This window comes from Acomys minous, assembly GCF_964271855.1.
Source record: "Acomys minous genome assembly, chromosome: 13".
NCBI classification, from domain to species: Eukaryota; Metazoa; Chordata; class Mammalia; order Rodentia; family Muridae; genus Acomys; species Acomys minous.
This window is the reverse complement of record NC_140495.1, coordinates 79348792-79371124: the sequence shown is the minus strand read 5'-3', so window position 1 is coordinate 79371124 and position 22333 is coordinate 79348792. Positions and strand designations below refer to the sequence as shown.

At 39.5% G+C, this 22333-nt stretch overlaps 1 protein-coding gene across 2 annotated transcripts in view; it reads left to right on the top strand.

The window, feature by feature from the left end:
• Positions 1-22333, top strand: part of LOC311581157 (uncharacterized protein) — an 86450-nt gene that overhangs the window by 23449 nt on the left and 40668 nt on the right. The window contains exons 2-3 of one of the 2 annotated variants that reach the window (XR_014773672.1): positions 6929-7118; positions 8430-8803. The exons of the other annotated variant lie outside the window; for it this stretch is intronic. The gene's annotated coding sequence lies outside the window, so the exon portion shown is untranslated. Of the gene's footprint in view, positions 1-6928; positions 7119-8429; positions 8804-22333 lie in introns of those variants that run through there. 2 annotated transcript variants of the gene reach the window in all.

Here is a 22333-nt window from a genome sequence, read left to right as displayed (position 1 = left end):
TTAATCTCGAAATTTTTATTAATATGTAAAAACATGTAAGGAAAATAAAACATATTATAAGTTTGGCTATTCCGAAAAAACATCATATAGATACATCCAGTAACTGCAATACGGACAGGAAATGCCATACGACTCTGATCCTACAACTTCTGTAAAAGCCACGGTCCGAATTTCCAAAAGATTAGCTTAACTTTATATATTTTGAAAACTTTGAAAGTTTCTCCCTAGTTTCATTTTAAAATTTTCTATGCTACAGAGTATTCCTTAGAACTGCTTCTTCTGCCTTAAGGGTTGGGATTTAATTCTTAAAAAGAACCCAAACCTTTTAATTGGCTCTTTGTGAATTTTATATCATGCATACCAATCCCACTCACCTCCCCCTCGTAGCTGCCCTTCGCCCTGGCAACCTCTCTTCCAACAGTGAAAAAAAAAATCTTCTGAGGAAGCGGCAGTGTATCACATGGTGTCCCACAGTGTACCCTTTTATCCACACTTCTTTGCCTGCAAATGTTCATTGCAATGACTCCTTGGTCTGAGACGAGGCCTCTGGCTTCTGCTGCTCTATCAGTATGGAACCTCACTGGGCCTCCTTGTAGATAATCCTGTTGTTGGCTATGTCATAGAGATTCTGCAGTTTGTGATCTGTAGGACTGGCCCCTTCATGCACTCCATCAGTTCGTTGGTGGGGTAGAAGCTGGATGACCATATCTAGCTGTTTTGAAGTTGTCTGGATTTTTAAGGGAACAGTTAAAGGTACTATACACTTCTGCATCAACATGTGTCTGGAATGTGCAGTGTATACAACTCAGGTAAAGGTGGTTCCTTGTTCTGTGTTCAAGCAGGTGAAAGGTGTCAAATTGTATAAGTTCGTTTAGACTGTATAACCAAACTGCAATATAAACCTCCATCCATGCCATATGAAAGGGCGGCATATAATAAGTCCCGAGGATGGCATATAATAAGTCCCAAGGACTCTATAGCCAGTACGAACTATTGGCTAAATAGAGACATGTCTCAGCCAGTCTCAGAGCTGTTCCCCTGTAGAGGGATCAGCAGTTCATGTTACCTATTTTGTTGATCGTCTTGGTTTCTTTCTTTATGTCAGTAGCCAAAATTTACAGTGGTCTCCCCTGAGCAACCTACTATTTATTAATTTTGAGGGAATCCATAGCTTTTCATCTTCTATTGTAACAAAGGCAAAACTTCTCCCCCAATGCAACACACTTCCTGCCTTCCATTCTGAAGTTACTACAGCCTTGAAATGAAAAGGCTGGTCTAATTCAGCAGTCCTTTCTAAAATTCAGTGTTTTTCAGTATCTGTGCCACCTCAATCATTGAATTTAAAACATTTAAAGTCAAAGCATTACTTACTTAATTTATTCCTGGGAGATCCCATATTCTCCTTATGTTTAATGAGCGTTTTCTTTAAAGTTCTACTAGATCTTTCTACAATTACTTATCCTGTAGGATTGTAAAATTTATTGGTAACATTTTCTATGTTATAATGTCTAAAAAATTATTGCATTTTACTGGATATATATGCCAGGAGATCATCAGCTTTGATCTGTAAAGGCATTTCCATGATATCCATCACCTTTAATAAGTGTGCAATTTCAGAATCAGCCTTTTTAGAACACAAGGCAAAAGCATATTGAAATGCTGAATATGAATCTATGGTTTGTGCAAACACTTTAATTCTTCTGTATGACATTACTCCAAGGTGGCATCATTAGGCAAAATCTGTAGTGGTAGCTCATCAATTATTCAGCCTTTATCAAGCATTTCTATGGGCTGCTATTCTGAAATTTCCTTAACCCTTTGTGGATGTCTCTCATCTGCAATTATCTTTTTTGTTGTTGCTATAGGGAATTTCTCTGAAGATTCTTTATTCTGAATAAAAGGATTTTCCAATGTCTTTTCTGTTGCCTCACTCTATCATTAAATTTATCAGTCTTTTCCTTCTCTAAGTCTGTTTTAGTCTTATCTTGGTTATTATGTAAAAAAAAATCAAGTGACATAGTGATGGTGAGTAAAGGGAAAACATTTTTCCTTGATTAAATTGATTTCTTTTTAGCAGACAGAAGCAGGCCTCTTTATTTCCCCTGTGGCTTCAGAAGCAGATTCTCCTTCCAGGGAAAAAGCAAATCCCTCTGTTTCTTCTTTTTTCCCTCCTTTATTAATTTATTCTTGTTACATCTCAATGGTTATCCCATCCCTTGTATCCTCCCATTCTTCCCTCCCTCCCATTTTCCCCTTATTCCCCTCCCCTATGACTGTTCCTGAGGGGGATGACCTCCCCCTGTATATGTTCATAGGGTATCAAGTCTCTTCTTGGTAACCTGCTGTCCTTCCTCTGAGTGCCAGATTAAATTGATTTTTAATCACACAATATATTTTGACTATGATGTTTTGCTCTCATCAGTTCATTCCAGATCACTCCTACTTCCCTACCCACTGAACATTATGCTCTTTCTGTATTTCTTAAAAAATAATACTAAAGCAAAACCCCAAACAAGGAAAAATTATAACAAAAAACAACCCTCCACAAAATGAAAATCAAAACAAACAAGGAAAAAACTAACAAAAATATGCCAAAAGAAAATTGAGAGAAAAACTCTACAAAAATATCATTGAGTTTGCTTGTGTTAGCCAACCTCTTCTGAGATTGGACCCTGGCCTCAAATGTGCTTAATATAGCTGGTGAGACACCATTGGAGAAAACTGATTTTTTTCCTTTGCTAGGCAGTACCAAATTCAGATAGCTTCTTGGTTAGTGGTGGGAATCCATGTCTGACTTCCTTGTCAGTTCTGGGACATGATCTGGCTTAAAGCTGTGCAGAACTTTCTTGTGCTCCTACAGTCTCTGTGCATTCATATGTATATTGTTCTGGTTGTGTCTAGAAAACACTGTTGCTTTGGGATCATGGATGCTGTACTAAAAAAAAAAACAACAAAGCAGAAATTGGAAAAAATTAGGATTCCCATCAACTGATGAATACATGGATAATTAGAATTTGGTACATTTACACAATGGAATATTATTCAGCTGTTTAGAATCATTAAATCTAAGATTTGAAGATAAATTGGGGCTGGAAAAAACAATCAAACTAAGGGAACCAGACCCCAAAATACAAATACTATATTTTTATTTTATATGTGGATACTAGCTTTCAAGCCTTTGATATGTGTGCTAAACTCAAAATAATCACAGAGGTCAGATAAATAGCAAAGGAGTAGATGGGAGGAGAGAACCTTCCAGGGATGGGGAAATAGAAGAGGAAGAACAAATGTCTCAATAGTAGGGTGTAGAGTCCTTTGGGCATTCATTTAAGAGTAGTATAGTTGGATCATGAAGTGTATTGATTCTCAGCCTCCTACAGAATTACTGCAGTAATTTCTATAGTGGCTGTATAAATTTGCATGCCCACCAGCAATAAATAGTATTTCTCTTTCCCCACATCATCGCCAGCCAGTGTGTGCTTTGATTTGTGTTTCTCAGCCATTACTGTTTCTTCTATTTAGAACTCTCTGCTTAGTTCTCTACCCCATATTTTAAATGGGTTGTTTGTTTTGTTGATTTTCAGGGGTTTTGCTTATTCTTTATGTATTTTAAATACTAATCCTCTATCAGATGTATAATTGATAAATATCTTTTTCTATTCTTTAGACTGTTGCTTGGCATTAATGACGGTGTCTTTCTGCCACACAGAAACTTTCAGCACCATGAGGTCCCATTTATTAATTGTTGATCTAGGCACATGTGCTACAGGTGTCCTGTTTAAAAGGGCTTCTTCTGTGCCAATGAGTTCAAACTTATTTTCCACTTTGTCTTCTATTATATTCAAGGTACCTTGTCTTATTTTGGAGTCCTTGATCCATTTGGACTTAAGTTGTGTGCATAAGGCTCTATTTTTCATTCTTCTACATGCAGACACTTACTTTGAACAGCATCATTTGTTGAAAACGATGCCTTTTCTCCAAAATATGGATCCTCAGTTTTTTCCCACTGATCAACATGTCTGTTTTTATGTCAGTACTGTGCTGTTTCTATTATTATAGCTCTGGTTCTGTAGTAAAACTTGAAATCTGGGATGGGGATGAACTACCTCCAGTACTTCTTTTATTATTCAGGATTGTTGTAGCTGTCCTGGATTTTCTATCTCCATATGAAGTTGAAGACTGATTTTTCAATTCTTGTGAAGAACTGTGTTCGAATTTTGAGGGGGAATTGCATTGAACCTGTAGGAGAAGTGGACATTTTTACAATATTAACTCATAATTTCCTCAAGTCCGTGAGCGGCAAAAAGGAATTAAAATGACCCAAGAGAAAAAAGCCCTTGGGAAAGAGCTAGATGGATCATGTCTACACCAAGAGGTGGCATCTCTAGGAAAGGGAGATGTGGCGGGAGGAAGGGTTCCTGTAAGTAGGCTGCAGTAGGACTAAGAATAAATCTGGAGATGTAGGGATGTCAGGGCTTGGGCATGGGTCTGCACCAAGAGGACAGTAAATGGAGGTTGGTAAGGTGAGGGGGCTCTTACCAGCAGGATGCTCCAGGACTGAGAGTACATCTGGAGAGAGAATAATGGAGGACAGGGTAGTTATGAAATTTGTCTACCTGATTCCCAGCTAGTGTGGTGACTGACGGTCTCTGGTGGAAAGCGTTTCTTGGAATCTGTGGCTGATACAAAGAAAGAGATAGAATAGAAAAGAAAGCTGAGAGTGTTGCTGGAAAGAAATAAGCTGAGTCTGTTCCAGGAGATGGAATTTGCAATCTTTGGAGGAGGGATGGGAGGAGGGATGGGAGAGGAGGAATGGGAGGAGGACCTTCTGATGAAACTGCCTGCTCCAGGAATGGCAATGAAATAGGAGATATTGTAATGGAGGACAAGAAGAGTAACAAAATTTGCCTACCTGACTCAGGCCATTGTGGCTACTGGGGTCCTAAAGGGGAACCTTTATTTATTGTTGGCAAAAGTGTAGATTAGTGAAGCCACTAATGAAATCAGTGGGGAGCTTAAGCTAACAATAGAATTTACAGGGGCTGGGGAGATCACTCAATTGTTAAGAGATGCTTTTAGGTCTAGATAGATGATTTTAGGTTGATAGAGATGAGATATGATAGATATTGATTTACATTCAGAATTTTAGGCTCACCAAGATAGGAAAGATGTTTTCTTCAAGGATGCCAAATACAAATAAGCAAAACCCTATGAATGTAACAGTTACATAATTCCTGATTGTTTCATGGCTTTTCTTGCTGTTTGTAATTTATTGTATATTTGTGTAATAATATAAATGTATATGTAAAAAAAAGAGAAATTTCTACTATTCCAGAGGACTTGGGTTTTATTCCTAGCCCCATTGTGGCTGCTTACAACCATCTTTAGATTTAGTTCCAGTGGATCTCAGACTTCTGGCCTCTGCAGGCACCAGACATGTGTATGGTACAAAGAAATACATGCAGACAAAGCACCCATACATATAAATTAAACTATAATTAAACTACCACATGATCCAGTGATACCACTCCTTGATATTTATCCAAAGGGTACTATATCCTCTGACAGAAATACTTGCACATCCATGTTCACTGGGGCTATGCCCAATATCTATGAAATGGAATCAACCTAGATGTCCATCAACTGTTGAATGTATCATGAAAGTTGAGTGGAGAGTGGGGTATGACTTTCACACGTACTCTGGTGCCTCATATTTGACCATGTCCCCTGGATGGGGAGACCTGGTGGCACTCAGAGGAAGGACAGCAGGTTACCAAGAAGAGACTTGATACCCTATGAGCATATACAGGGGGAGGAGGTCCCCTTAGTCACAGTCATAGGGGAGGGGAGTAAGGGGAAAATGGGAGGGAGGGAGGAATGGGAGGATACAAGGGATGGGATAACCATTGAGATGTAATATCAATAAATTAATAAAAAAGATGGAGAAAAAGAAAAAAAAAAAAGAAAATGCAGTATGTATACATAGTGGAATTTTATTCATCTGTGACACAGTGAAATTTGCAGGACAACTGGCAAAACTGGAAAACACACTGCGAGACAAATGATTTTATAATTTTTCATAAGTGGATCCTAGCTTCAAATATATAATTTTATATAAAACTTTCTATAGATTGAGTTGCATGCGAAAGCGAAGAAATAAGAAAGGAATATGGGAGCCACTGAGTGAGTGAAGGGAGACTAAAAAATTCGAGGGTATGAAGTTGCGTGAAGATAGTGGAGCTGAGTGCAAGGGTAGAGAAAACGTGGGAGTGGGTAAGGTTAACACAAACCAAGGAGGCATAAATCCATGTAGAAACCTACTTTATAAACCAAAAAAGAATACTGACTATTGCCATCCCTTTGGTTGCTCCTCAGAGCTGGATGGTTAAGATCCTATTGTTAGCCCTACCACACATGTTGGTTTCAGGACACAGAGAAATAAAGTTAGAACTAAGTTGGAAGTTCTCTCTTTATTGGCTAATCTTTATGTTTCTAGAAGGTTCTACATAAGCTGTAGAAAAAAAAAAAACCCCAACCAACCAACCAAACAGAAATCACATCAACAGCTTCATTTAGCTTATACACCATGCTTGCCGAAATAACAACTGACCTGCGGTATGTACTTGCTGATGCAATAGAATCACAACAATATTGTGGACAAATAGTAACTTTGTGACTTTACTGGAGGCCTGCTTCATGCGAGGGGATATACATTCAGTACTATAAACCCAGTTAAAAGCCTGCAGTTGTAGACATATTGGGCCCAAGGGCCAAACATAATATCATTGTTTCTCTAAATGCACATGTTGTCAAGCTTCCGTCTGCATATTCATGGTTAGATCCATGGAATACTGCTGCTCTCAGCCTGGACCATAACATCTCCCTTTTGCAGAGGAGATGGTTAATGCAGAGACTCATATCTTTTCAGAGTACTGAGAGGAAGGACTGTGAAGAGCTCAGCCATAAATGGCATACCTGCTCCCAGGGAACATCGAACAAAAGGGGACAGAAAGAATGTATGACCTGGAGGTTGGTGAGGAATGCAGTTATAAACACACCGCTGTGATGGGCATCTGCACAAAATTGGGCCATTACATTTTCCATCATGGATGGAGGAGGTACTCATGTGGCTCTGTCTCTTCCCAAGGGGCTATTGACTCTTAGTGTTTTCTGTGGGTGTGTGTCATTTTCTTTGACAGTGTAATCACCAAGGGGTGAGTTTGAGAAGAAGAGGTTCAGAGAGAAAGGTGTGGGGACAACAGAGATAAATGGCAGGGAAATATAAGCACAACGTGTTGTGTGCATGTATGAAACTGTCTAAAAAAAAAACAAACAAAAGCTAGAACTATTAAAACAGAAGAAAGATCTTTCCCATAACAATGAATGCCAAAATTAAAGATAATGAAATAATTTATGTGAGGACTGACAAGGCTTGAACTAATGATTTTGGTGAGCTAGAAATAAAAATATGAATGCGAAAGCTACTTATGAGAATAAGTAATTTGAACTTGATAGCTTAAGTAGACACTAGGGAATGGCCAGGGTGACTCATAGGCGTCTTAATGGTACGATGCATTAAGGCGGTGACTAGAGGAATTTCATGAAATGAGAACAAGTATGTTCCTAGGAAGATGCGTCTATTGATTTTGGTGGTCAGGAATAAAACAACAATGATAAAATAATAGAGAATACACTTACTTCTTCCATAATATTTTTACCAAGTCTTTAAGAAGCCAGAATAGGTCCTAGACTAATCAAATAATGTACATTGTAAGAATTAGATCCATTGACTCAGAAGGTTCAAAGAGACAAACTTGGTGAGATACCTCTTTGTTCTTTAGAATCAGTGTGACTTGGGCTTGCTGTGTGATGTTTAAGGTGTTTCTTCACCTGTGACAAAAGATAGTGATTTTGATTTTGAGGATTCAATGAGATTGAGTATATCAATCATCTATTAATAGCCAACACATAGCAGTTTTAGGTAATAGACCTAATAGGTTTTGTTATGTTTAATTAATTCTTGTTATATCTTGTTACAAAGATGCAATCCTGGGGGTTGGGGGGATGGCTTAGTGGTTAGATACATCTTGCTGTTGCAGAGAACGTGAGTTCAGGTGCAAGCAACATCAAGTGGTTCCAACTGCCTGACTTCAGCTCCAGGGGATCTGATAACATTTTCTAGCATCCATGGATACCTGCACTCACATGTACATATATACATAACTAATTGATATATGTGTATATGAAACTGGCATTACACACATCTTATTTAGCAGCGTTAACCTAGAGCTAGCCATTCCCCATACGCAGTTTTTGATTTAAAATAAAAATGTGAGTATGCTTAGCTCTCACCACAAGTACATTCCAATGTTACTCAACAAAGCTGTCCTAATCCCAATCTTTTATTGATATCCTGTGTTGGTTTTCAGGGCCTTGAAGTTCATGACAAGATGGAATCTCTGTTGATAGGACTCTGTTACATGTTCTTGACTTTTGAGATACAAACCTTCAGTTGCCGTGGAAGGAAAATTGTGCACAATGAAGTATGAAAAGCCACCGCTCCAGTTTTGCAGGGTGGAGATTCTTATGATTCACCATCTGTACCCACATCTGTACAGGAGACTAAAAGACCCAGCATCACAGCAGCTCCGAAACCCTGAAGTGCTTTTGGTACTCTGGAGAAGCCATGACTTGCCATCCTGCTAAGTGAACGTAGGCATGCACATGTAGTGTGTGCTGTACGTGCATGTGTGTGTGCATATTCAGAGAAAACAAGAATGATCAGGCTTCACTCTATCTTTGTCCCTTGTTTCAGGTATGCATATTGTGAAGTACAGTCTGGGGAAACTTTTGAGGATGAAAATGTTGAGCACAATGCAGACTTCTATGTAAGTGAGATCAGGATTGTAAGAGCCTTTTAGAGAGACTTTTCCATCTTCAGCTGTTTGCTTACAAGCAACCTATCACTGCCTGTCATTTCCCTCCCTTCTTCACATACAAGCCACATACTATTCTATTTTTTTTATGTGATAATACAATAAAAAGTAAGATGTGGTAGCAGATTCAGCTAACATTACTGTGAAATAGTATTCATTTTCCATACAAGTTGATAACAATACGCACATTGACTTACTGATTTTTTTTTCAGATACACAAAAATGATGAGATTAGATCTGTATTAAAATCCTGCACTCACTCAGCCAGATTCTCACTCCCTTGGCCACACTCTCTGTTTACAAGGTTGCAGAAAACAGTGTCATAGACTGGTACTTTGGGCTTTCAGACATAGACAGAAAGGATATCTTTTAAAAGCTACCTAGGAGTGATACAAGTATTTATTTTTTGCTGTTGTCATTTTTGTTGTTGTGCGTGAGAGGCCTGAGGGAGTGTTTCAGGACTCCAAGCTCTCTACGTGGAATATTTTTGCTGGTCATGTGGAGGCTCACGCGGACGTGGAGCAGCTAATGTGTCTCATTATCCTTTGAAGACTCAGTAGAAATGCTTTATTTACTAAAGCACAAACAAGGTGGACAGGCACACAGCCAGAATAGAAAATGGTAAAGCTGGGAGGTGCTTAACTTCCATTCAAATACTTGTCTCCTGATCCTCAACCTAATAGCATCAGTACAGGGCACAATGTTCAGATGGCAATAAAACTATGTTGGAAAGATGATTCTCAAACCATCACCCCTAGCTGCAATATCCTCTATGTATTTTTTACAATTCTTTACACGAGATGTGAAAATTATCATGGCAAATGAATGAAATCCCAGAAAGCCTATTCATTGAGGTTAAGTGCAGTCTCTTTGTGCTGGATTTACTGGCAGCGAAGGACGGGCCAGATATTGTTGAACTCAGGAGCTGGTTGACATCCAAGTCTATTGATGCATAGCCACAACTGCGGTCCAGTGGCTGTTGGCGCTTCCCTCAGAACTGGCCATACTGTCTTCCTCACACCTGAGCAGTTGGCAACAGCAGCTGGATACAGGATTGCAGGCTGAAGTGTGCTGGGTCAATAGGAGCAAGTCAATGGGAGCAAGCTTTGTCCGCTGCATATGTGCAGTGAGTCCTGCCAGTAACTAAATCTGTCTTCTAGTCTGTCCTTTCTCTGCCCCCACAAAACCCATGCTTTCATATATATATATATATATATATATATATATATATATATATATATATATAAAAGTTTCTGCAAAAGTCAAAGAAAAGGGATAAACACTGAATGCATGCTCAGAGTTTGTTTCATTTAGCACTGCTTTCCATGTAGGTTCTAGGTTCGGTTGATGTGTCTGTTTTGATTTGTTGGCTAGTCAGTTTTGCTCAAATTTGTTTCCAGCTTTAGGCCTTTGCTTATGACATTATACATTAAAACTTGGAAGGAAGAAATACATGGGATTGTTTTTTAAAAGAGAGTAGCAATATGAATTCTCAAGTACTTGACAAAATGCTTTAGACCTGTGAGAGCCGGTCTGTTTTAGCGACACAGATGATTATATGTCATTTGAATTGCTTTTTTCACAGGTACATTATTTTTTTCTGCTTAAGTCCTGTCTTTATTTGAAAGTGCAAAAACATTTTTACTGTATGCATGTGACATGTATTTATATATAATCTCCTGATGTGTTTTGCCAGAAAGCGCAGAAGCATTCTTACTGTGTACATACATGTGACATGCCTTGATCCATGGATTTCCTGAGGTGATTTGGGTTATAGAACATTATCCTTGAGGATTTCCACAAGTCTGAGAAATATTTAAAATAGGATCAGTACTTTAACCTCAGTTATATTTATTGATGTTAACCAGATCTGGTGGTATTTTTTTTAAAGATTTATTTATTATTATGTATACAGTGCTGAAGAGGGCATCAGATCACGTTATAGGTGGTTGTGAGCCACCATGTGGTTGCTGGGAATTGAACTCATGACCTCTGGAAGAGCAGTCAATGCCCTTAACCGCTGAGCTATCTCTCTACCTCCGATATTTTGTACATGAGGATGAGGGTGTGTCCGTGAAATGAAAAGCACCAAGAAGGTTCAGTGAGAGTCTACCAAGAAATCAGAACCAAACATGCCTCTAAAATCACCCATTCTCTTTTCTGCATGTATTGTATGCTATATCCATTTGCCTCTGTTGATGTAACCTTTTATAGCGATTAAGAAACCACCCTAGAGATGGTCTGCCAGAGGTCTGGAGTTCAAGTCCCAGCAACCACATGGTGGCTCACAACCATCTATAATGAGATCTGGTGCCCTCTTCTGGCCTGCAGGCACACATGCAGGCAGAACACTATATATAATAAATAAATAAGTTTAAAAGAAAACCACCCAAATACATAATGTGCACTCACCCACCTGTGCACCCATCCATTCAGCTACTACTAAGGGTTGAACCCAGGGTTTTGTATATGTTGCACAGTGCCTTATCATAACCTCTTAAAGTTTTGGTTTGAAGACAAGGCCTTAAGAACTTGCTCAGGCTGGCCTCAAACTCACAGCAGCCCTTCCTCAGCCTCAGGAGTGTCTGGGAGTGCAGGTATATGCCACCAGGTTGGGATGTATGTGAGTACTCTTCACACAGGTCTGTGTATCTTATTCCCTCAGGTCTCTGTTTAAATGTCACCTCCTCGCATAGCCTACATGGTCCAACCCTCTTCTCCTGTTCTTCCCTCCTCATCCTTGCCTTCTCTTCATAGCACTTGCCTCCAGTTGACAAATGTTTACTTTATTGCCTCAGACCTAACAAATACAATCTCAGGAGAGTGTACATTTGCTACTTGTGTCCTAGTTACAACAGCGACAGGCATGCAGTTGGTGACCACTAGATAGGCATTACATGAATATGTCATTTTGTGCATTTGAAGGCAGATTGGGTAGGAGAAATCTTAGAAGTGAAGTTGCCATGGTAAAGAGCATTTGTGATTTAAACATATATTACCGGATTGGTAAGTTGTAGATACTTACACCCACTTCCACCTCTAACTAAGAAACTTTCTAGTATTTTCCAACTTGATAGAAACCTATTCTTCATTTTACTTTAATCAAATTTCCATGTGGCTGCTGCACACACTTCCAAATCTTTAGCTGCTTACAATGACTGGTGATTAAAGTTTTTTTTTTTGAAATCTCAAATACCCACAGGTGTTTCTAGCACTCCATCTCCGGTACTGGGAGCTCTGTCCTGGTTGTGCTCATGGCTCTCTGTAGGTACGTAGAGCTTCCCGACTGTGTGAGTGGTATCTTTGCTATTTGCCATGAAATCTATCAGTTACCCATGTTGAGTGCCATTTTGCTCCCTAACGATAGTCCCCAAATGATCATGTTACAATTTCGGTTGTGAGCCAATCCTTTAACGAGTGAGCCATCTCTCCAGTCCCCCAAGTTATCATCTTCAGATAACCATTTTCAAGATACTTCCTGAGTCTGCCTTTCATTAATCAGTACAGAAATTTCTAGTATTTTGAAGGAAGCCTCTTCTATTCAAATAACCCTCGTATCTTTTTCTTATAAAAATTGTCCCCCCCTCACCCCACTGATGTAGAGCAGGCTGAGAAGCAAGTGTAGAGGTGCATTTTCATTGGTGTGTTTACCTTTAAGTCTCCTATGCAGCAACACTTACATAATAACTTCCCTTCTATCTAATGCTCTACATAAAGAATATGCTTCCCAGAATGCCAGAATCAAGCAGTGTATCTTACAACAATGAGGTAAAAAATCCACTAGGGTTTTAATATATAATTGGGCCTAATTTTAAAAGGCGGAATCAGTGTTTTCTACTGTTTATTTAATCATAGCCCTAGGGTGCTTCTGATGTCCTCTTATGAATGTTTATGCATTTCAGGCTCATCTGTTTGGATGGCCACACTTTTGCTGAAAACCGTAGTGGGACTTTCCTGTTATTATTTGCCAGGTTAGCTTGTCAGACGAACTGTAAATATGTAAAACACCGAATCCTCACAGCCAGAGAACATAGTTTCCCTGAGATGATCTGCAGCCCTGGGAGCTCCTGCCACTGTAAATCTTAGCACACTGACACTTCTGTAGAACCTCCTGACAGAAACAATAGGAGGTTGCAGGGAACCATGGGGTTGGCCTGGCCGCGCTGTCTTGAGAGGCATGTGTCGGTGGGTTTTCAGGTTAGAGTCCATGGCTCCTGGGGCACATTTCCTGAGAGATTGCTTTGGGGTGGGGGTGGGGGTGGGGGTGGGGGGCTGGTTCCCTCAGGCAGTGAAACATTCGAGCTGCTTTGTGTGTCTCTGTATGCTCCCTCAGTAGTCAAGGAAGCATGGAAGCCTGACAGGACAATTGACCTTGGGCATTAATCTTGTGTACCGTGTATAGTTTGCAAACTTCATTGTATGCTGGCAACGACAACTGTATTGATCCTGGCAATTGTCATTATATTCTGTTTCTGAGAAGGGAATGAATACTCTGATGTCTCTTAGTAAAATTGCCACAGCTTAGGTTTTTGCTGTGAATCCTCCAACCAGCCTGGTTCCTTATGGCCATGTCAGGTAGGTGGCCTTGGCCTAGTAAGTGGGGCAGGGGTTCGCAGGATGTGTGGGTTATTTACTCTTCTTTTAAATTACTGTTTTGGTTTTTGAGATTATAATATAATTACATCGTTTCCTCCTACTTTTCTTTCTTCTCTACTAATCTTTCAATATACTCGTTGTTGGTCTTTTTTCAAATTCATGTCTTCTTTTTTATTATTTGTTTGTAAAAAAATTTGTTTGTACATACATATATGGCTACAACTGTGTACATATTATATATTACATATATTATGTAAATCATGCATATATTATAATATATTCTTAAACATATAAATACAACCTGCTCAGTCTCTAGAATATTATTTATATGTATGCTTTTAGGGCTGACCATTTGCTATTTGTCCTTAGTTGCTTTTTTTGTGTAGGGTTGAGACTTCCTAGAGTACCTCTTGCCATGTTAGCATGTTTATTATTGTCCTTGTTCAGCTCCTGTCTAGACAGCCATGTTAGCAAGACTTTGAGTGTGTTTATGACATTTTTAAGGAACACAATCTCATAGAAAACTCCCTGATCCTCTGGCCCTTACACTTTTTCTGCCCCCTCTTATGTAAAACAATGGGCTCTAGGTACACGGTTACTTACTTTGTATAATGGTTTCAAACATTTAACATGTATTACTGTAAGACTACTGGACAAATATATCAAGATAATTGTTATATATCCTGTAAACTTATGCCATAGACCTTCTTAAAATTTATTTTTACATTTATTTATTTGTCTGTTTCCATACATGAATAGTGACCAAAGACCAACTTTCAGGAGTCAGTTTTTCCTTCCACCATGTGTGATCTGGGATTCAAATTCAGGTGGTCAGCCTTGGTAGCATTTACTTTTATCCACTGAGCCATCTTGCAGTCATCTTATTTCTAATAAATCCAATATATGATGTTTGGGCTTCTAACCATAGACCTTCTGAATTTGAGCATGAATTATAATCTGTGGTACTTTGTAGATATTATCTTTACTTCTTTTTCATCTAGTGGGAAATAATGAATGTCACAATTTAGCAGATAGAGGTGATACTCAACAGTATCTAAATATTAAACCAAATTAGAAACACGTTGATCAAAAAAGATCACAGGGACTTGTTCTCTCTCTCTCTCTCTCTCTCTCTCTCTCTCTCTCTCTCTCTCTCTCTCTCTCTCTCTCTCTCTAATTCACAAGCTAGAACCAGATTTAGCTTCTACAATCAAGGGCAAAGGAAGTAATGAAGATTTTTACCTGAAGCTGGATAGCATTAGAATGAGCTTTCGCTAATATTCTTATTGGGTAGTACAAAAGCTCCAATGGCTGCTGGAAGGACACACAGGGTCCCTGACATGCTGTGGATGGCTGTGTTGTGGGCATGCAATGTAGCAACCTCTCCGTGCTGAGACTTCATAAAACTCAGGGTGGCCAAGGCTCTAGTAAAGTTTGTAAAATAAACATATCATCTAAACAACTTTCATTATTATATCTGCAGGGAGTCTCAGTATGAGAGCTTTTCACATCAAGGATAATTTCAGTGTAGATCCCAAGAGCCTGAACACAGGAGAGCAACCATGCAATGACAAAGTTCTTAAAGGGAAATGTGAGCTTTGGGACCTATGAAGTTTTACATGTACTTTACTTAAACATGAATTATTAAATGATGTTTTCATTTCATAAAATAAATATTTTATGTGGAAAAGTTGGTCTGTATTCAGAAACTTCTGAATCTATCCTTTCTCCCGTCAATTATACTGCATTTTAAGTGCAATAAATGTACCTCACCACCTATGTCCTTATATCTGCCTCCACCTAGCAGACAATAGGTTTAAATTTATTTGAAGTTTTGTTCTTGCCTTCCTTCTGTCCTATTCTGATAACAAATTCAATTCTCTATATTCCAGGCAAACGAAAAAACACCACAAATCTTAAAGCTTGTGTGGGAAGTCACAAGTGTATCCAGTAGGTTGTGGAGATGACACAGTTGGGCAAAGGTGTTTGCCACCATGTCTGACAACTTAGGCTCAATTATTTGGATGCACAAGGTGAAAAGAGAGAACTTACTCTTGAAGGTTGCTCTCTGAACTCCACGTATTTGCCTATGGCCTTCATATTCTGCCCCAACAATAAAGTAAATGGCATTTCCCGCCCCCCCTTAAGACATCTCAGGGAAACAAGAACATTTCCTCACTGATGCTAAGCATGTAAAGCAATACTGCTCCTAGTTTGTCTTTATTGGTTGACTTACAGCTTCGCTTTTATGGCTTTTACATTTGCAAACACTAAAATTGCAAAAACAAAACATAAAAATTTGCACACACACACACACACACTTATGTTCATACACCCACATCATATTCATACATACCTATTCACATACATTCACACATACATAATACAGTTAAAGACACTCACATACTCACACTCACCTACACACTCTCATACCCACTCACATGCATAGTCATATACCCAGATTCATCTATACATGCCCAGACACACATACACATATAGTTAAACACACACACACATACACACACACACACACACACACACACACACACACACACACACGAGTATCTATGCATTACGTAGACCACACACATAGCTCTAAGTTGCAGGTAAGTAAAAGTGGAGCCACCAAAAATCAAAAGGAAAATATTCCAAGGAGAGAAAGAAAAGGCTCCAGAGATCTGGGGTCTGGCTCAGTGTTGCAGAGTGTGTTTACTATGTTTGTGGCTCTGAGTTTAATTTTCTGTACCACCCAAACCAACTAACTGAACAAGAAACAAATGAATAAGACCTCAACTGAAACCAAATAACAACAAACCCAACCAAAAGCGTGCACACGAGCATACACAGACACAAACACACAGACACACACACACACACACACACACACACAGAGAGAGAGAGAGAGAGAGAGAGAGAGAGAGAGAGAGAGAGACAGAGAGAGACAGAGAGAGAGACAGAGAGACAGAGAGAGAGAGAGAGAGAGAGAGAGAGAGAGAGAGAGAGAGAGAGAAAGACAGAGAGACAGAGACAGAGACAGTCCAAGAGTCTAATGGAATAACTAGGGTTTTGTGAAAACTCCAGCTGCATTCAGATGATGCTAGTATTGCCTGTCTGAATAAATTCATATCTCCTCTATTTACTAACATACACACAAGAAATATAGTTTAAATAGTCTGTGTACTATGTATGTGTATTTATATATTATGATGTATTTTTTGTAGATTTCAATGCAAACTTTTACAGTGAAAAAAAATGTTGCAGTTGGTTTCAAAAGAGGCAGTGATCTGCAGCCATGCCCAATGCATCAACACAGGAACAAGAACAGTAATTTAGTGAAAACAAAATTCTAGCACTTGGCTTCTAATAAGCATCTTGGGAAAGGTATCTAGGAGCCATAAACAAGTGTAAAGTGGCTGGAACTGTAAATATATTCTGGAAGGTTTATGATTTTGAAATTCCTCAGTATGTAACTGGTGGGCATGAGCACTCAGCAACTAGTATGCTAGAAAAATATTTAGTCAGCATTTTATAGAACCTTCAACTTTTAGCCAGTGCTTTTATTCGTAAATGTTGCATCAACAAAGCCTGACAATACATTACACATAACAAGGATGAGTTGCCTCAAATGAGTAGGTCTCTATCTTTCCTTTTAAAGTAACACTTAAAATAGATGAGTTTAACACATACATGCAAGCAGTATCACATATGTACCTACACAAAAAATATAGTGCCAGGTCATCCTTAGCTACAAGGTAACTTTGAGGCCACCGTGGGCTCCATAAGACCATGTTTAGTTAATATAAAATTCTTTTTTTTTTTTTTTGAGATAGGGTTTCTCTGTGTAGCCTTGGGTGTCCTGGAATACCATTGTAGACCAGGCTGGCCTCATACTCAAAGGGATCCACCCGCCTCTGCCTCGCTAGTGCTGGGATTAAAGGCATGTGCCACCACCACCTGGCCTCTGAAATTCTTTTGAGAGCCTTAACTTCTTAAGCCATTCTGTTGAATTTACCTGTTTTAAGTGTGACATTAAAAGGGAGTTGATGTCCTGTGTCTTCCTTGATTACAGTGTCCTTCATTTACTGAGAGAATGTCAGAACTCTAATTCAGCTAGTTTAGCTATTTAGCTTTCCTTGCAGATCACCTGTCTAGACTTATAGATATATGCCACCATTCCACCATCATATGATGCAGGAGATTGAACCCATGGCTTCATGTATGCTCTGCTAATACTCCCAACTGAGCTACATGCATTCCTAACCCATGCCTAAAGTTTATTTATCCTCTCTCTCTCTCTCTCTCTCTCTCTCTCTCTCTCTCTCTCTCTCTCCAGCCCCCCCTTCAACCCCCTCTCCCCATGTTGACATGTGTAACAGTCAGAGGACAACTCTTGAGAGTTGGTTCTCTCTTATCACCTTGTGAGATCTGGGGATTGAACACAGGTCATCAGGCCTGAGAACAACTACCTCTACTCAACAAGACATTTTGTTGGTCCTAAAATGATATTACAGACCAATATTAATGTGAGTATAACAATGTTCATGACATTGTCAAAAGCTTAAAATGAAACAAACAGCAAATCCATCTACTATTTTTCCCCACATTTCTTGCCAACCACTTCCTCTTCAAAGCAAACAGCAGTTTAAATTCTGGCATTGGTAAGGTGAAGCTAAGATCCCATCAATTAACACTGGCATGTTTCCACACCACACAAATGTGAAATGTCTGCACTGAGGATCTTTCCCTGATGACCGGCAGGTCCAAATGTCTTGGGCCATGAACTGCTACACTTGGACCAGCTCTCAGACTGGAGTGGCCACATGGGTGAGTCTCTTTTGCTTTTCTGCTCTACAGAAAGCATTGTTTTGGCTCCTCATGAGCATCCATACTGCTTCCTCCTCTTTCACTTTCTGTGTCTGCCTCTCTGCTTTTTGTTCTTTTGTCATAAGTCAATAACTGATGCTCATGTCAATGGGGAGATAAATGCCAGTGACAAGTCTAGCTAAGGCTCATGTCCACTGTGTGTACTTGTAATCACCATATGTATCATTTAGATGACCTAAAAGTGGTGACTTCAGAACAGGATAGACAGCATTCTGTGATGGTCACCAAACCCATCACACTGGAGAATTTCTGGGACCCAATGGAGTTCATCAATGTTCCCAATAATACAGAGCTGGGCCACACAAAGGCAAATGCAAAGAGCTATGCATTTGCACAGGTCTAGGTGCAGTAGCCAAAGAACGGTTATTCAGCATGCTTGCTTCATTTACAGTGAAGAAATACTGGCCTCCAGGTCTTATCCACCTTGTGTTGGCCTCCAATCCCGCCACAGATCTATCATGTCAACAAAGCCAAAATGTAAAGAAGGCCACATTCATTAGAATAATGTCACACTACTAAGAAAGACCAAACAAACAAACAAGCAAAAACAAGATTAGCCTTCAGAGGGAGATAGCATGAAACCAATGGGAAGCACGGAGAAGCAATGGCTTGTCAGCTGCTTAGAAGGCCCAAGCCTTATACCTAGGTTTTCTTCAGAAGATCTGTATTCGCACAGCCTTATCTTCTCTGGTTTCACATTATCCAGCTTTGTGCAGAGCATTTGTGAAATTAACTTTCCTCGCCTTAGCTGGTGTGGGCTCTTCTAAGTGGCATTATGCCTCCAGCAACATATAAGTTTAGTAGGCAGCCTCAATGAATAAAGAAACTTTCTTTTCATCTAAATAATCGAAAGAAGTCTGGTGTGGGGGTTAGGTGAGGGAGTGCCAGTTAGAAGATCACAGGGCTGCTTGCCTTGGCCAGTCCTCATGTTCTGAGCCAGATTCCAACTGAAGGTGAACTTGAGAACACCAGTAACTCTAACACAAAGGCAAGGTTACCCTTAAGCAAAGAAGCGGTAACCAAGCTTCAGTTGGCCAAACAGCCACTATGGCTGGTAGGACCTCTAGTATACAGAGCGGCCAACATGGTGGCCAACGTATCCACAACACTTTGCTGGTGGTGGCATTGAATGAGCTTTCTACTTCCTTTAAGCAGATGGTGTTGGGTCTGGGAAATGGATTAGAAAATAGAGAGAATCAAGGTTCAAGGACCTTAGTGCCCCAGCCTCTGGGGTTCAGACCCACTGGTCCTTCAATTTGCCACTAGGCTGTAGGAGTTTGCAAATAGTAATCTAGAACAATTGAGAGAATTGCTGCATTTGTTTCCTGTCTCTCGGGGATCTCTGTCTTTCATTTCTTCATGTTCAGTGTCATTGAAACCTTGTTTTACTGAGGGAGTGTTAACTATTTTTTATTTTTTAGCTGTTTCAGACAATGGATCACTTCATCCTAATATTATTTTCTAAACACTACATTCTTTATTTAAAGAAAAGAATAAGTGATATTGTAAAGATGTGAATGGAGAGAGGTGAATGCAATATTTATGTTTACACTGAGACTTTATCTTGTGGTACAACATTAATAATTTAAACCATCCTTTAATTTGTTCTTATATTGAAATGATTACTATTTAATATATGTTAAGCCTCCCAGATATGGATGCCATAACTCTACTGTGATTAATCAAATTCTTGCCTGGGGAGCTTGAGTTCTAATGGCATGGAAGATACATGGTGTTGGAGCTCAAATACAGAACTGAAGTAAAAGTGAACAGTGAAGGCTACTGTGGAAATGCACTAGGCTGAAAATTCAATTCCTTCTTTCAAGTGCTTTAAATGGGGAAGCCAAGCTACAGAGGCTTAATGAAAGCAGTAACCAGTGAGAGCAATAGGAAGAGATAAATTATGTAGTGCCCCATAATTAGAGTACTGTTGGATGACCACACAGACGTAGGAAAAGGAGCTCTATATAACAATCTCCTGAAGTATGTAGGCAGATTTTTCCTAAGTTTTAAGGATGGGAGTGAAAAAGTCAAGGGAGAAAAATAATGAACTCCTCAAAGACCTGCCCTGGCACCTTTAGGAAGCTGACTCACCAAATTGTCCATTTCCTTAAAGATTTTTATTAGTGCTTTGAGAGGTTCATGAAATGAGTTTCAAGCAATTATCCCACAAACACTTCCCAGATCCACCCTTTTTCTCATCTACACATTTTTTTGTACCTTTCCCCTTTATTAAGGCCAATTTGTGATGCCCAAACACTCTTAGATGTCTGGCCTTCCACTTGAACATAGTCAACATATGAATGGCTACTCATAAAGAAAAATGACTTTCCTCCCAGAAGCTATAAATTCCTAATAGCTCCTTGGCAGGAGGCAGAACTTGTGTTTAAGTTCCCTCTCCATGCTGGAATTTGGTCTGGTTTGAGTTTTTGCAGGTCTTGCTGTGAGTTCATCTCTGTAGCTGCCCTGCTGTGTCTGGAAGTTACAATTTCTTTTAGTTATCCATCACTTTTGGATTGCACATTCTTCTTGCCCCGCCCCTTTCCTCAATGTTCCTTGAGCCTTGGAAGGAGGAGGTGAGGTATAACATATGCTCCATTGGAGACAGAGAATCTTGCAGTCTCTTATTCTCTGTACCTTGCCCTGTTGTGGGTCTCTGTGCTAATTATCATCTATTTCAAATAGAAGATTCTCTGATGCAGTTTAAAAGATGTACTAATCTATGGGAGTAATGGTGAGTCACTAGGAGTTAGTTTAGCACTATGTCTATTTAGTAAAAACAGTAGTAGCAGATTCTCCCCTAGGGCCTATGATATGTCTTGCTATAGGTTCTTGGAATAATAATGGAGCTAGGTATGGCTTTCATCTCATGGAGCAGAACTTAAATATAGTAATGAAGTGATTGGTTACTCTGATGATGTTCATGACATTGTTGCTCCAGTGGGCATATCTTGCCAGGCCAGTTATTATTGTAACTCAAAGAGTTCAGAGCTGAGTGTAATTGATGATTCCTTTTTGTAAGGGCAAAGTTAAAGCCATATTCTATATGTAATATATATTCTACAATTAATGTGGTCTGTGAGAACTTGTCCTCCAGGTAACTTCACTTCTTCCTGCTTTCTGGGAAAGACCATGCACTGCCAAAAACTAGACCTAGCAGCAGTCTCTAGAAACTCCACTGGAGCAATTACATACAATTAACTCCCAATGTTCCTCTGAGATTAAAAAAAAAACCACAAAACCAAAACCAAAAACTTCCCCTCCATGAACTGTGAAGTTTCCCCAGCCTCACCTGCCCATCTCCTCCAGGAACTGTAGAAATAAAAATAGTTCCAAGAAAACCACAGCTGGGGCGAGAGGGTAGGAGGAATGGGAAGATTCGAGTGATGGGAGAACAATTGAGTTGTAATCTGAATGAATTAATTTTAAAAATCTTAAAAAAAAACAAAACCAAAACCTCAGCTGGACGTCTGCTATCTGCGTAGCTGAAAAAAATCCCCACCCTAAGGCAAGCAAGCCTACCTCACCCAATCTGAGCCCACTGATGAGTTGCTTTAGACTGCTGTTACCAAAATCTGCCCAGCCTAAGAATATAAAACCCTAAGTTCTTCTGTTCGGGGTTGCCTCACTCCTGTGTGCAGGTGGACCCCAGTACACTAGAACAGTAAGCTGCCTCTTGCTTTTGTATTGAGTCCCGTCTCTTTGTCTCTCATTTGGAGTCTCCCAGAAGTAGGGCTCTCTCTCTACAAGTCTTAACATTTTCTTCTCTCAGTATGCATAGCTCGGTTTAGCACCAGGAAAGCTAGTTAGTAGAGAAGGAACTTTCAGATGAATACAGCTTGATTTCAACATGTTTAATGACTTAAGTGTGATGTCTTCAGCAATAATGTTCTTACTGTTAATTCTGGACAAAAGCT